The sequence below is a fragment of the Scleropages formosus genome, chromosome 12 (genome assembly GCF_900964775.1).
Source record: "Scleropages formosus chromosome 12, fSclFor1.1, whole genome shotgun sequence".
Taxonomy (NCBI): Eukaryota; Metazoa; Chordata; class Actinopteri; order Osteoglossiformes; family Osteoglossidae; genus Scleropages; species Scleropages formosus.
Genome location: NC_041817.1, coordinates 12,612,043 through 12,619,628, shown reverse-complemented (window position 1 = coordinate 12,619,628; position 7,586 = coordinate 12,612,043).

The following is a 7,586-nucleotide window of genomic DNA, read 5'->3' as shown; positions in this document are numbered from 1 at the left end:
TCGCTCTTCCCCTGCCGCTGCCGCTCCCGTCAGCCCAAGTGGGATGACCGTTTAATTCAGATTTTTCTGGCAGGGTGTGAAAAGGACTGTGGTTGTAACTTCAGAAGCGACACCAGGAAGCTGTCCTACATACATCTTCAGTGAGGTTCTGACTAAACAGCACAATTTAATGGTGAGTTTGATTAATTACTATTAAATTATGTAGCTGACTTTCATCCAAAGCAATTTACAGCATCACCTTTGTACAGAAAGCTGTTTACTATGATTTGTTATAGAGCTGCGGAGGGGGGTGCAGTGGTGCAGTGGGTTGGACTGGGTCCTGCTCTCTGGTGGGTCAGGGGTTCGAGTCCCGCTTGGGGTGCCTTGCGACGGACTGGCGTCCCGTCCTGGGTGTGTCCCCTCCCCCTCTGGCCTTATGCCCTGTGTTGCTGGGTAGGCTCTGTTTCCCCACGACCCTATATGGGACAAGTGGTTTCAGATGGTGTGTGTGTGTGTGTGTAGAGCTGGGTCATTTTTACTGAAGCAAATCAGTGGAAGTACCTTGCTGAAGGGTATGACAGCTGGAGCAGGATTTGAATCTGGGTCCACTAAAAGGGGCTGCTTCTCAACGCTGGGGGGTGCCAGCTGAGTGATGAGCCTGTCTCAATCTGGAGAAGTGTCCTGATGCTTTGCCATCCTCTGTTCTCCGCAGCGCATGCAAAGCACAGCTGCCTGCTCTGAAAGACGAGCACAGCTTCCACGACAGAAAGCCTTTCCGCATCAGTGGGAAGACCTTTGCCAGGTCCACTTTTGTTCCTCAACGAAATGCGGAAAGAGCATGTGAAGAAGATGAAGCTCCAGTCTTTGCCCGCTACACTCCCATTGGCTTCAGGAAACAGCACGGTACATCACCCCGTTATACATCATCCTTCTCTTCCAGGTTCACATTAGAAGACGTGCTCATCTTGAGGTCCGCGAGGGCCGAATAGCCTCAGCAAGCGCAGCCAGAAAGGCTGGGATTTGCACATAATTGAAGCGTGCGGCACTCCCCTGACGTGGGAATGGGGACGCTGTCTGGTGACAGCACGGCGTGGCGTTTGTTATCTGGGCCATAGGCATGGGCCCGAGTCCCAGATCACACCCGCAGGGCTGCTCTCTTGTCCTGCCCCCAGCTGTCCACACTCGTTAAATCTAATTAAAATGCCTCGGAGCCATGCTTGGGGCATGCGGAGGAGAGAAGGAGCAGGAAACAGCTGGCAGCAACAACAGTACCCTTTCATGTGGGCCCAGTCTGACCTTTGACCTCCTTCCAAATCCTCCATTATACATAGCGAGGACATTGCAGAAAACACCCACGTCACCAACCGGAGGACACCCTCCGTAGCTGCGGGGCTGTCAGTAGTCCTTATTTGCCAAAACCAGCACACATTCTTTCCCGCCCATCCCTGACTCCGTCCCCCGGCTGAATGCGGACGTGCGTTTGCCACAGGGGACGACTGCGTGCGACAAATGGCACATTTAGGCATTCCTGGTAAATTAGCAGTTCGCTACGCAGCCATCGATCACTCCTGACATGATCTATCGACCCCGTGAACGCAATGCGATTGGTTCCAGCAGACATCTGTGCTCTGAGGACCTGTGAAAAGGACACACAGAGAGGAGCCGTTTAGGCACTCGGGAGCTGTACATCTGCTCAGGCATCTTACCGGATGACGTCGTGATCGGCAGGCCCGGCTTCAATGGCTTTGTGGGCCTGGATGAGCATTGTGACTCTAACAGTATGTGACATCGAGCTCTGACGTGCAGCGGAAAGCGGCAGCTGCGGAAGCTTAGAAGAGCAGAACGCAAAGGCGGCGCCGTCTCCTTCCTCCCCTCCGCAGTGCTCTCACAGAGGCCTTTCATGCGTTTCTCTCGCTCCCCGCTGCGTCCATCTGCAGCGCACCGCCGGACCTGGGGTTCGGTGCCGGAACTGCATGTGTACCAAGCGAGCAGCGTGTGCGCTGCCTCTGCGCCGCAATCACAGTTCAGCCAATTCGCCCAGAGAGTCAGTATTAAGAGCTAGAGCAGAGAAGAAAGCACATGGTCCAAATATATGTCACGCAAATTTCATTTTCTCATTGTTTTCACGCGTGATGCTGGCTGGTGTTGCGGAATCCTTTAATTGTGTTTTACTGGTAAATGTGGAACAAACTCTGAATTGTGTGCTCCGGAGAAGCACCTTGGCTCGCTCTCAGGAACCCGAACAGCCGTGCACTGACACACGCACACTAATTCATGCTCACATGCATATGCATCGATTTGCTGGAACTCCTGAAAGGTTTGGATCAAAGGCATTAGCCAGTCTGCTTGAAAAAATATTGTTATGCTAGATGGAGCACAGCAACGTAACACACACACTCACACACTCTCATACTGCAGGCAATTTAGAAATTTCACAGGATGCTCTTAGCTGTGTCCACAGCCACGTTTAGGGCTCCCTGAGAATCTGGGATAAAAGTGACTCTGACTTGGTCCTGTAACCTCTCCGTCTATTGGGTTTGGGTCAGAATCAGAATCAGAATCGGCTTTATTGGCCAAGTATACCTGAGCATACAAGGAATTTGTTTCCGGTTTAGAGCAAACCTACAGTGCACATTCACACATACAGGCTACATACGATACGCACATACTGAACTAGACATAGACTAATACAAGCATGATTACAGATAATGCAGCAGACAAGAACATAGTACAATGCAGACAGAAGAGAACAAAATGACAGAACACAAAACCATGGGAACATAACACAACTAAATGACCAAGCACAGAAAAAGTACGCGTTGACCTGTATCGTAAAGTGACATCATAGTGCAGTGATTGTCAGTTATTTAGAGAACATATTGCACATGGCACAGTCCAGTGCTTTTCCAGTACAGCAAAACAGGACTCGTGGCCCTTTGTTGCCCCTTCCATGGTGGACACACACCTGCACTTTAGGGGCCCCCTAACAGGGACAGCTTGTAGTATAGTGTGTAGCGCTGCTGCCGCCTTTGGACCCAAAGGATGCAGGTTTGAATCTCCTCTCCAGCTGTAGCACCCTTGAGCAAGGTCCCTACTCTAAAGTCACACACTGGCTGAAACCGCTTGCCCTGAGCAGGGTTGCGGTGAGCTGGAGCCTAACCCACCAACACAGGGTGTAAGGCTGGAGGGGACACACACTCGACAGGATGCCAGGCCATCACAAGGCATCCCACGCAGGACTCAAACCCCAGACCCGCCAGAGAGCGGGACCCAGCCAAACCTGCTGCGCCACCACGTTTGCTATGGGGGGAAAAAGCTTTCTGCTTAAACTTTCAGTATCACATTGTAATGTTCTTCATGTAAACAAATGCAAGTTGCATTAAAGTAATTTACAGGGTTGATTCACTATGTATTTAATGACACCACTGAAACACTGCGGCAGGCTGTTCACTTCCACAGCAGATGCAAACCACAAGTCCATCACTACAGCTTGTGGTTTTTAAAAAAAAATAACTACCCAGTAACCTAATTAAATCAAGTAAATTGATTCAGTGCATCTGAATTGCGAAACTGCTCTCGCGAAACTGTGCTGACGCAGAAGCAGCTCCTTCGGAAAAGCAGGCAGACACAGGTATATTTAAAAATGCTTCATTCGTTTCAAGTAAGGAAACGGAACTAGAGGACAAAGTTACGGCGATATGATTTTTGAACAACCTTTCCAAACCCAACGTCTTTATCCTCCAGAAGCTGGGCTGCCAACCGAGAAGTGGGTAGACCGTGAAATGAGACCGATCGGGAGATAGCAGACAACCCACGAGACAGGGGAGAGCCCGGAAGAAAGAGGACAGGCGACCGGAGAGAAAACGACGCACCAGGAGAGGGAGAACAGACCCTGACACGGGAAACACCCGGACAGGACAGAGAAGAAGACAGGGGACGGGCCACAAGGACATGAATGTTTACGTGCGGTAGCACTGCTGAAGGTAGAGCACGGTACACTTTGCACACTGGTGTTCTGTCAATGCTTTCAAAGCACGACCTGTCACTGCAGGGATGGGAAAGGGGTGTTAAACATCAGTCTACACAAGTCTCATTCTGAACGCAGCTGCTGGGCTGTCTTATAGCACTCCACGCTACCGTCAGCCCGCGTTTGAAACGTATCCAAAAACCCTGCAAAAACCCTGCAGCGGCAGTGAGAGCCGGAGGGTTTGAAGAGACCCAAGTCTGATACGCTCTCCCTGACGTGAAATCTGACTCCTGCTGTTTCTGTCCCTGTTAATAAACTATTGGGAAGATGCTGGAAGTTAAACCCCGGTGCGCTGACTGGTTGCTCTTCGTGTTTCTTACAGCATTTCAGTAAGATGGTTCACTCGGCATGAGCAGTTTCCTTACAACCTATTAAAGGACCTAGCAGCAGCACTTTGGACTACTTTGAAACACAAAATATCGATTAATCCTTTGATGATTTGCGATAAGGGGGGTACGGTGGCGCAGCGGGTTGGACTGGGTCCTGCTCTCCGGTGGGTCTGGGGTTCGAGTCCCACTTGGGGTGCCTTGCGATGGACTGGCGTCCCGTCCTGGGTGTGTCCCCTCCTCCTCTGGCCTTACGCCCTGTGTTGCCGGGTAGGCTCCGGTTCCCCGCGACCCCGTATGGGACAAGCGGTTCAGAAATGTGTGTGATCTGCGATACAAAAAAGGTACCGGATCATGGCGAAAAATTCCACAGTCCAAAAAAAAAAGTGCATCTAAAGCCTTGAAGTTCAGTGGACAATCCCTGACGTTTCATCTGCAGACACCATGACACCTGATCTCCAGGACGATCAGGAAAGAGCGGAAGCGGAAAATGAAAGAGCGAGGAGAAAATGGTGCACGATGCGTAATAATTTCAAAATTCAGTTGCTCTACGCACGGTGCCACTCCTTCAGCGGTGAAACTAGTCAGTGAGGCTGCGACCGATAACAGAAATTAAATGCTGGAGCAACAAAGGAATCATTTAAATCTCATCAATCCCAATATCGGATTCTGAAAGAGGGAGACTTCTGGACGCAACCTGTTCCTTGAACAGACGTTGTTTCGGTACGATGGGAAACGCAGGATTTATTTGTCAACAAGAAACCTTCTTCGGTTCGGAAATATATGACAGCAATACAGCGTCTCAGGTCTACACCTGGACGACACATTAAAGTGCCAGGCCTATTTACGACAGCACCGTCCACGAGTGAGTGACATACTGCTGTTCACCAGTGGAAACTGAATTATTATAAATAACCCGGCACACCCAACCAAGGAGTCTGACCTTGGAAATAATTCAATGATTGCAGCAGAGTCACATCAGTGTGACCCACGCACTCCGCTACACGGCCCTTTACCACAATGGGTGATATTTCACAGTGTAGTAAAGTAAATTATTCTGCACAGTCACTTTAGCGAAGTCCTTCCTTTATATTCACCTTCAGCTCATTGGTTCAAACAGATACGAATTCAATAAGGTGCACAAGCCATTAACTGCTATGCCACTTTTGAAGAATATTTAGGGGGATTTAGAGGACAGCTGGTAGCGTAGTGGTTAGCGCTGCTGCCTTTGGACCCGGGAGGTTGCATGTTTGAATCTCCGCTCTGGCTGTAGTACCCTTGCGCAAGGTACCAACCCTAAGAAACTGCTCCGGTAAAATCGCCCAGCTGCATAAACAGGCAAAAAATTGTCAGTAGGTGATTATTATTAGATTAGCTGGCTGTTATTTGCTCGGTAGATTATATTATTAATCAGTAGATTATTACTATTATTTACACATTTATAATTCTTACATGATTAATCTAATGTATCGTTAGTAGATTACATTGTACAGCAAGTTCCTTTAGAGAACAGCATCAGATAATTGAATAAATGTAAATTTATCCCTGCACTACAGTATCAGTGAGACAATGTTTCTTGCTTTTTCATCTCCCAAACACTCATCTGCGAAACATCTCAGTACCTTTGGTGCCCTTCAACTGAACCAAGTATAAGCAAATGCTAATGTCACAGACTGGGTCCACTGCTGAGATTTGTTCTGCAGCTCCTGTGCCTCTACCTTCACCTTTACCCTCAACGCCCTCTTACTTCCAGGAGCAGCTCTGTCTTGTGCTGTTGCTTGTCCAGCTTCTTGCTGGTGGACAAGGGCCGATGGTACAGCAAGCAGAGCATGTCGTACTCCTTCGTGGCCTTCTCGTCCTTCCTTGCATCGATGTCGATCACCCTTTGCTTGTCATCATAGCTGGGGAAACTGTAGCCTCTGCTTTGGCCAGCAGGATTGTGTCAGGTACAGGCACTGCAGAAGAACCAACCAAAGAACCATCATATTCCTCCTGGGAGACATTTTCAGGAAAGAAGCAGGTAGAAGGATAAAGAGCACCCTGGTGTGATGACACAGCAGCCTTTTAACTGTTAACCAGATAAAAGATGTCTGAAAAAAAGAATTTAAAAGCTGACAGCAGCACCATGAAAAGCAGTCAGTCAGTCAGTCATCTTCTTGAACTTCTCCTTTCCACTCCAGCAGAGCCTGGGGGGAAACACAGCCCTTTAGGGGCTCTCTTTGACTAAGGCAAAAAGAAAGACAAGGAGATGACGCGAGTGCTCCAGAGTCGTACCCCTTACACAGAGCTGCCTTCCGCCAGCCAGTTCAAAGCCATATTTAGGAGGCTAGTCGTTCTTGGTCTGCCAATAAATGAGCACTTTAAATTATAATTTAAAAAAAAAAAAACACAGATAACTTCATTATTGACAGGGTCAGGGCTGTAGCCTCACTAAGCCCAACAGGAAAAACCAGAAGATCTACTTGTCAAATTAAATAATCAATGAAAATCCCTCAACAGGGGAAAATAATTTTCACTGCATAAGCGAAAAGTTTTTCTTTGTTTGTATCTCTTTTTTTGCCTTATGTCTGTGTTAAAGCGCTCTGTGTCACTGCGTGAGAAGAGCGCTCTATAGAAAAATAAAATAATAATAATAAAGTTGAAATTTATGCAAGGGGGAACTGACCCCACCCCAACCTGTTTATCACACCTTACAGGTATGTATACATTTTTTCGATGTCGGCGCACATGTTTAACATGTTATATTTTATTAGTTTCTTTCACATGGAAGTCGGCAACTAAAATGTACTGTCTTCTTATTCATTTATAGTTCAGTTTTACTTCTACATTTGATTTTTATAATTAAACAAAAATTGTGGAGAAGACTTGCAAACTCCACACAGACCGCGTGGGGACTGATCTCGGGTCCTCTCGCACTTTCTGAGCACTGGGAGACAGCAGCACTAGCCGCTGCACCACCGTGTCTGTCCACACACTGGATAAATGAAATATAATGCTTAAATTTATAAATTTTTATTGAAGTGCAGCATTGTTGCTGCGAGTCGCACTGCCGCCTCACAGTGTCTGGAAGACTAGGATGTGATTTCCAGTCTGGCTCAGTCTGTATGGCGTATGCAAGTTCTCTCTGTGTGTGGGGGTTTCCTCCAGATGCTCTGGTTTCTTCCCACAGTCCAAAGACATGCAGTTCAGGTGAACTGGTGATACTAAATTGCCCACACTGTGTGAATGTGTGAGTGTGTGTGGCTACACTGCAA